The sequence below is a fragment of the Amphiura filiformis genome, chromosome 13 (genome assembly GCF_039555335.1).
Source record: "Amphiura filiformis chromosome 13, Afil_fr2py, whole genome shotgun sequence".
NCBI classification, from domain to species: domain Eukaryota; kingdom Metazoa; phylum Echinodermata; class Ophiuroidea; order Amphilepidida; family Amphiuridae; genus Amphiura; species Amphiura filiformis.
Window position 1 is genome coordinate 51,795,576 of NC_092640.1, and position 7,684 is coordinate 51,803,259.

Here is a 7,684-nt window from a genome sequence, read left to right on the forward strand (position 1 = left end):
AATATCAGCAGTATAGATATCTACTTCATCAATACCAATATCAGCAGTAGGTATCTACTTCATCAATACCAATATCGGCAGTAGATGGCTACTTCATCATGCCAATATCAGCAGTAGATACCTACGAGTACTTCATCAACACCAATATCGGCAGTAGGCCTAGGTACCGGTAGCTATTTCATCAATACCAATATCATCAGTAGATAGCTACTTCATCAATACCAATATCTGCAGTAGATAGCTACTTCATCAATGCCAATATCAGCAGTAGATAGCTACTTCATCAATGCCAATATCAGCAGTAGGTAGCTATTTCATCAATACCAATACCGTAGAAACCCGTCTATAAGGAATAGAAGCGACTGTGATGATAGCATATTTCACGCTAGCGCCCTCCACAATATTATATCATTATGGAATTTGAGCAAATCATTTACCGACACAAGCAGGTATACAATGTATTATTTTATCTTTATTTCGCATCTCACGAGCATAGCTCACTTGACAAGGCATAAGACTTTGGTTCTTTAGATCGGAAGATGGTGAGTTCGAGCCTCATCACGGTCACACAAACTTTTATAAACAAAATATTGTTCAAACTTTTCATTTATATTTTCTTGCATTTTCTAAAGACTCCTTTCGTGATCATTTTTTTTTCATTTAGTTTAATTTATTCTATTGTTTTTCTTTTATTGTTTCTTTTCTTTGTCTTTTTTTCTTGTTTAATTTTATTTTTCTTTATTTTTCTTTGATTCATATAATATTGGCAGGATAAGGAGAGGAGGGAACTAAAGACCCATTCAGTGATTTGCTCATCCGGACGATCGTAAAAATCATCAAAATTCACCTTTGTCATTGTCATAGATGTGGTAACATAGCCTGCTAGTGGTTCAGCAGAAAACCGTGTGACACATAATATACATTTGGCTACATTTTATTATACGATAAATACGAATTTATTAAACATGGTAACAAATATTCTCTAGTAGATCGGTTATACGATGGAACTGGTAGGCATAGGCCTATTATAAATTCGGGATATTAAATATCTTCCTGACGAGACAGATCTGCGCATGTGGTCAAAGACGATTCCTTACTAGCCACAGACCGTCCGCTGGAATTAGTTGAATCGCTATGGCTGTTGGTCGGACCTCTCATCTCTCCACATCGATTGTGACCTATCCCCGACATTGCCCTTATGAACTCACATCCTCCTGTTTTATTTCAATACGCTGGCGAAGTTACGTAATAATCGGATTAACTACCATAGCAATAGGTGAAAACAATTTTGAATATACCGTGTTATACACTGCACGTTCAGGCGGTACCTCTTCATTGAACCATATCATGCTGCACCTGTAAGATCTTTGAAAAGACCAGTATTGTATTCAATCTATGATTGCAGACATACACAGTACAGGTGATGAGTGTAACCTGCTTGTAGCGCAGCGCGATATGTTCAAAATTGTTTTCACCTATTGCTATGGTAATTAATCCGATTAATTACGCAACTTCACCAGCGTATAATGGCCGAATAAATTCTGACCATCACTTGGCTTGTTGGATTCGTCTATACTACAATTCGCTGTCGAAGTGACGTAATAATCGCAATAACTACCATCAAGCAGATTGCACTAATCACCCGCGTATGTCACCAAACATAGATTGAATACCACTCTTTTCATAAATACTAATCTTACATGGCGAGTGATTAGCATTTCTTTGACAACTATGGTTTAATGCATAGGTGCCACGTGAACGATGAAGTGCAGGGCTATATATTCGAAATTGTATTCATCAATTGCTATGGTAGTTAATCCGATTAATTACGTCACATCGACAGCGAATAGCCTATAGTATGGGTTCAAGTGGAACAAAAATAGTGTATGTCCATTGCTAGCTATGGTAATTAATCATGTTAGTGTTTACATCACTACTTCGGTGAAGACAAGAGAAGTGTGCCTTCTCTACCAACGCCTGTGATATAACAGGTGCAAGCGAAACAAAATTGAATGACCAGAATAGTTTCCTTTGTCAGATGAATTGATTGAAGTTTTTGAAGACACTCTATTCTTGATGGGACAATAGATTCAAATATGGAATAATTATTATTCCTCATCTATTTTTTTTATTGAAAAAACTGCAATTGTGGCAACAGAACAATATTTATTTTGATTTCATTTCAAGTAGAAACAAAATCGTGCTTAAGCCAAAAACGCACCCTACCTCAAGAATTGGGATGGCACAAAGGTGCAACATAGGTTTTATTGCAAAGACGAGGACAGACAAGTAGTTACAACACATCTGTCTAACCGTGGGTTTCGCTATTATTTAGAATAAATGCTTTTACTAGTTTCTATAAAACCACAAAATTACTAAAAAAACTATAAAAAAACTATAAAAATAAAAAATAAAAAAATAAAAAACGCACCTAAAATTAAAAGTAGAAAGGTAGATTTGAAGAAAGATAAAAGAACATGTCAAAAAGTTAAAATTAAACGAGAATGAAAAAACGGAACCGGTGCCCGGACCATGCTCTCTTCAGCATGTCTTCAGTTCCAAAGTCTGACGCTCTATCAATTGAGCTATACGATCCTGATATACGAAACAGTCGTTATTATGTCAATACAATTGATTGGTGTTACAACATACTTAGATGGAATGCATAGCCACCCAGTGCCAGTATATATTTGCTCAAACTCCAAATACAACAAGCAACCAATTTTATTGAGGGCGTTTCTTAGGTATATCCTTGTAGACGGGGTTTTACGGTATCAGTAGTAGATAGCTACTTCATCAATACCAATATCGGCAGTATAGATAGCTACTTCATCAATACCAATATCAGCAGTAGATAGCTACTTCATCAATACTGTAGAAATTGTGAAAACGTGTTATTTTCTTGGATGTATTAACATTTTACTTTCATGACATTCTTTACAAGTTTCAATAAAACGTTTTTCAAAAACTTGCGCATAAGTTAACTGAATGCATTAATACCGTGTTATTATTGATAATACGGAATCAATATTTCCGTTGCCATGACGGTATATATATATTTAGTTCCCTGGTTTGTTTTCTTTAAGTCCAGTCATGGCTTCAATCTGACCATGGACATCTGACTGACCGCCCATGACATCATGTAAACTGACTCACCTCAACCCCTCCTCCTAAATGGTAAATCGAATGAATTATTGGAATCAATATGTTAACATTATTATGTTGAAAATCATTAACTATACGTCGCATCGGAGTTAATGAACCTTCAGCAAAGCGTTTAAAAGTCGATGAAATAAAATGCTTTTGTTTAAAAATATAATTTTTTTTTTTTTTTTTTTGGTTTTTTGCATAGGCCATAACCTTACCCATAATTCTGCAGAAAATCATCAAAACAACAAGTTCAAGTAATGATAAAGAAAGCTATTTAATTTGTCTGACTTTAGTTTAGTTTTCCTGGTGACTCCAGACCTCTACCTCCCCATTAAGGGCCCCAAAACATGCATTTTTAGGGTGTTTTTCACATGTTGTGACAATTAAGTCTAAAGACTTGTACGAAGTCTAATTTCAATTTATGCATTCTAATATCTGGAAAAGACATGTTTCAATCTTATTTTTATTAAATTAATACAAAAAGGAAAACTTATAGCAAAATTTCGACATATAATCAAGATTTTGAATACTTTGACTTGTTCTTAGTCTTTGATTTTTGTGACTCGATTGTTTTTTGGCTCTTTAAAAAAAAAAGTAGTAAAATAGTGAACTTTTCTTTTATCGCCAGTTTACTAAATGAATGATTAGGAGTGAGCTATGTTTCACTTTGCAGAACTTACTAATATTTTTTTAATCTCAAAAAATTAGTGCTGTATTTTTCTGAAATGGGGAGTAGACTTGCTCGATGTTATCATGACAATGTTTTAGAACATTGCCCTATGGCTGACGCCACTGCCCAAGCCTACAGGGGTAACGACCGACGAATAAAATATCATCAATTTTTAATAGATCTATATTTATTATTCAAGCCTTCAACCTCCATGACTGCGTGTTCTTATGTTACGGGAATGAAGTCAATAAAATGGGTCCCGTCGTTTAAAGGATATGTTAAAATGTGTTTATTGTGTTTTTCTCCCAAAAACGTGCAATTTCAAGCGTGTATGTGCATAACCAAGTACAAGTCGCATTTTTGACATTCCATGATTTGAATAAAAATGTATGAACTAGACAATAAGCTTCGAAATGATACCACAATGATATAAATAGCATCAATACTTTTCAAGATATGGATAATTTTGTAAATGATACCTTGATACTTTGGCTAAATTGCTATTCTGAGTAATGGGCCAATTAGTTTCCTGCATAAGATTGAATAAGGATTATCATAGTTCAACTGGGATAGGGATTATCATAGTTCAACTGTTATTAACTGATTAAACAAACCTCTTTTTAATAAGTACTTTCAAGGAATTGAAAGTTCACTTAGTCCCACAGTCAAATGCCATGAAATTAAGAATTCCAAAATTCAATTTTTTATGGGAATGTGCCTTTTAAAGGCCTATAACTCAAAAACATGTCTGGCGACTTGTTCCGGGTTTTGTTGGAGCTGGTCACGTATTTATGCATATATTATTATGTACAGGGGTGCATGTATGCGTGTGTGATATTTAGGTGGTTTAATTTAAGGGGGGACCAAACATTCTCAAATTTCTCGCATATTGATATTGCTATACAAAAATTGGCAAATTAGAACAACTATGGCCATTACAACTTTAGGTAAATTGTTGTCCTAGTAAAACAGGTACTTAGAACCTTATTTTCCCGGTATTTTGAGCCAGGGAGGCACCCCCCCATGCATCCACATTTATACCTGATTGTGTACGTAAGCTATATAGCGTGTGACAAGTACTAAACATAACGTTGTTTTTCCCGTGTCTGCAACTCCGTTTATTAATGTTTATCGAAAGTTGTTAACACGCTCAGTAAGGTTACTGAGTCATCATTACTTTACTATATATACATCTAAATGAAACAAAAACTATTTTTATAAATTGATATTGAGTTTGGTATATCACTAAGGAGATGCAATGAACCAAGATGAGTTTGACTCCGTAAAATGTTAGTGGCCATTTGCATTGCTTTTAAGAAATAGAATTAAGAAATAAAATTAATCTCTAGCACTAACCCAGCAAACACAAAACGTTTTACTGAAACATTTATATACGGGGTTATATAAAAGTATAAAACGTTTTGATAACGTTTTGACCATAACCAAAATAGCCTATAATACGTTTATAACGTTTTAAAAACATTTTTGTGTTTGCTGGGAACATGATCTTGTTTTGTTCTCTAAGCAATATTGGAGCAAAATGATGATATAACACTGAACAGAACGAAATAACATTAATATGTCTCTCTTACATTTTTATATTATTGTTATTTCATATCAATTCATTTGACTCTGCAAAAAGTAGCCACGAATTGCCCAAATAATAAAAACCTACCTTAAATTTTATATTTGTAAGCTTGAAACACTTAAAGCCATAATTTATTATAACATTTCTGTAAAAATAGATTAGTATTTATTTTCCATAAAATGTTAGCCGTTACTGTCAGATATGTCCCCTTTTAATTTTGACCAGAACAAGTGAGGATAAGCATAGAAAATTGGAATTTACTATACCGTGTGTCAAAATTCCGTTCCGCCTATATTTCGACTTCCCATGGAGCATAGCCTCAATATGGAAGTACCCCTCTGTTTATTTGCCTTTGGGCTACTAGCTGCAATGAACCTTAAGGCTCATTGCAGCGAAAAAAATATGTCGGCCGTTGTTCTAGAATTTTAGAGCTAATTTTGTATATTATGGCAGATTTAAAGGTCTACAAACCTTGATTTTCAATGGAAAAACAACAATATCCGAGGTTTGCAGACTTTCGGAGGTTATCGACCATAAAAAGACAACAACTTCAAATAAATTGCTAAGTGACATTTATATTAATCTAAAACAATAACCAGTAACAAATTAATATCAAATTAATTGTGTAAGTTTAATTTAAAGCATGTTAAAATGGTTTTCCTATGTCGGAGGAACAGACTTATGACACACGGTATACTAGCGCCCATGCATGTTACTCCCGCGGTTGTAATACGGTACGATCATCTGGGTGTGTGTGCATGTGTATCCCGCACGCCGTGTAAGTACTGTGCATACGTGTTCGACTAATATTTCCATCGTAATAATAAAACGCCGGTTCCATCGTTTTATTCAAAATCTCGGATTTTGACAAAACTACAGCACTTAAAGTCTTGATTTTTGCAGATTATCTTTATTGACTAAAGTACATTACAATCGTGTAAAAACCAGAATTTAAGATTTTTTTAAGGGCGTTCTCCTCAGCAAATGTTATAATATGGCTTTAATATAATTGTGTTTTTCTAGCTATGAATCACTAATAACTATAACATAATAGCTATCATAGATGCACAATATGTAGCTACATTAAAATTGCAGAATCAATTTGCCTAGATGGGATAACGTTATGACATTAATGCAAAGAGGACGGCGCTTTAGAAGGCCACCGAGATGGGTTGTCATCAATTGCAATTAAAATTTCATGATTTAATTACCTATAATATCAATCATAAAAGACGTGGGCATACGGTACCCGGTAGTTGTCAAAATAGCCTCTTATCCTATGCCAAATGTCACAAATGTCCATTACCATCCACAGCTCAACAATTTGACCTCAAGTTGTGAGTATTAACTTTGTACCCAACAAAGGCAAAGGTCATTTTATGCACGCATACACATAATGGGTTAAGGAACTTCGTCTTGGCAATGAGTATGTTTCAGATTCATGCGTTAAGCTAAGATGCTGACATTTTCAGGTTGTGGGTTTATAGGAAAACATAGAACGTTGGGATGGCCAGCAGTTTCCCAGCCTTAGGAGCAGTCGGAACAACAACTTTTATCAAATTATGCTATACGACGGTCTGACTTTTCTGAATTAATAGTTTGCATGCGGTTTCCTGATGATTCAAATAAGAATACATGTCGTCATATCTGTGCAAGGAATAGATAGATGAGCATGTTGTGGATCCTGTGACACGCGACAACATAGAACCAAGGCCTCGTCCCAATTAAAATAACGCATGGAAATGTCTATTATAGAGTAGGATATGTAGATGAAATTAATTTTAATATTTATAGAGATATAATTATGGTGACATCAAAATATAAAATTGAACATAATTATTTAACGCTGCATTAACTAGATCGCTGACCGTAATCCGTAGATATTGACTGTACTCAATCGATACAAATGATATTTTAATAATTCAAACATACCTTCATGTCCAATTTGAATGTACATGATCGTAAATGTAGACGAAAGCGGTCATGTCTAATATCGTTATATTTTTAGATTTAATTTCAAAATTGATATTTTCATGACAATTTCGTTTTCCTGGTCTAATTTTACAATAATAATAAAATGTATTAATGTGTTCCAAATGTAACCCAGAAAATATATTACAAAAATTATAAAAATACTCTTGCATTTTTATGTAAAATTTGTAAATAATGAAATTAAAGAATAACCTAGGTTAATGCATTTGAGCGCTTATTTGAGAGTTTCAATGCACTAGGACTAAATCTGTTTTCAGGGGGTGGGGCGGGGGAAGGGGTACAGT